A 1,239-nucleotide genomic window follows, 5' to 3' on the forward strand; every position below is an offset into this window, starting at 1 on the left:
CTCAAGTGAATGGCACTAACCGTTTCATGTCTTGGGGGATTACTTTGAGGTGGTAATTGCCCCTTTTGTCTTTGAGAGTTTGAAGATGCTAGTTGGCTTATTTGAGTTTCCAACATTTTTGTGTGGGCTAGGATGTTGTTGATGGTGATGTCTTTTGCTTGGCTATCTTTTTGCATTTGAGTGAAAAATTCTTGTTGATTCTTTTGCATTTGGAGGACCGCTTTTTGAACATCAAAACCTTGGTCATTTTGTTGATTGTATGGAGTTTGATTTTTATAACCTTGGTTTTGGTTGAAAAAGGGTCTTTGGTTTTGGTTTCTCATGGGAGGTGGGGTGTATGTTGGTTGAGGGTTTTGGAAATTTTGGCTTTTGTATGAGAGATTTGGGTGGAATTTTGTGTTTTCATTGTAATAGTTGGAGTAAGGGGTACCACTTTTGTATGCTTGAAAAGCATTTACTTATTCATTTGTTCCCCTACATTCACTTTGGTCATGTCCCAAAGTTCCACAATTCTCACATATCCCACTTGGGATTGATGAAGATGCTACCATGGCATTAACATGATGCTTTGGTGATTTTGAGGCTTCTTCAAGTTTAGCCATAGCCTTCTCAAACTTCAAGTTGATGGTAACAATATGAGCACTAAGTTGAGCACCCAATTGAGTAATAGAGTCCACTTCATGCTTTCCTCCTCTAATAGCCTTGCAAGGTCTACTATATTGTGAATTATGGACCGCCATTTCCTCAATCTTGTTCCAAGTTTGATTATCGTCAACTTCGGTGAACATACCATTTGATCCCATGTTGAGAATGTTTCTTGAGTCTTCATAAAGACCATTTCAAAATTGTTGTACCAAGAACCACTCGCTAAGTCTATGATGCGGACATGAGCGACAAATTCCTTTGAATATCTCCAAAGCATCATACAAAGATTCTTCATCCCTTTGCTTAAAACCCGTAATTTGAGCTCTTAGCATGTTAGTCTTTTCCGGAGGGTAGAATTTTTTGTAGAAAGCTAGAGCCAACTTCTTCCAAGAGTCAATTCCAAGAGTAGCTTTATCAAGGCTTTTCAACCATTGTTTTGCGGTGCCAATTAGAGAAAAAGGAAATAAGACCCATCGAATTTGGTCTTGAGTCACTCCGGTTTGTGAAATCGCATCACAATAGTCACAAAAAGTTTCCATGTGGGAATGAGGGTCTTCACTAGGCATCCCCCCAAATTGGCTTCTTTCGACTAAT

At 39.1% G+C, this 1,239-nt stretch overlaps 1 non-coding gene across 1 annotated transcript; it reads left to right on the forward strand.

Moving 5' to 3' along the window:
• Positions 1-870: 870 nt before the first annotated feature.
• On the forward strand, positions 871-977 carry LOC141615673 (small nucleolar RNA R71). Its single transcript, XR_012530081.1, has one exon. It is a non-coding gene; the product is annotated as a small nucleolar RNA R71 (small nucleolar RNA).
• Positions 978-1,239: the final 262 nt, after the last annotated feature.

The sequence above is a fragment of the Silene latifolia genome, chromosome 11, assembly GCF_048544455.1.
Source record: "Silene latifolia isolate original U9 population chromosome 11, ASM4854445v1, whole genome shotgun sequence".
Lineage (NCBI taxonomy): Eukaryota > Viridiplantae > Streptophyta > Magnoliopsida > Caryophyllales > Caryophyllaceae > Silene > Silene latifolia.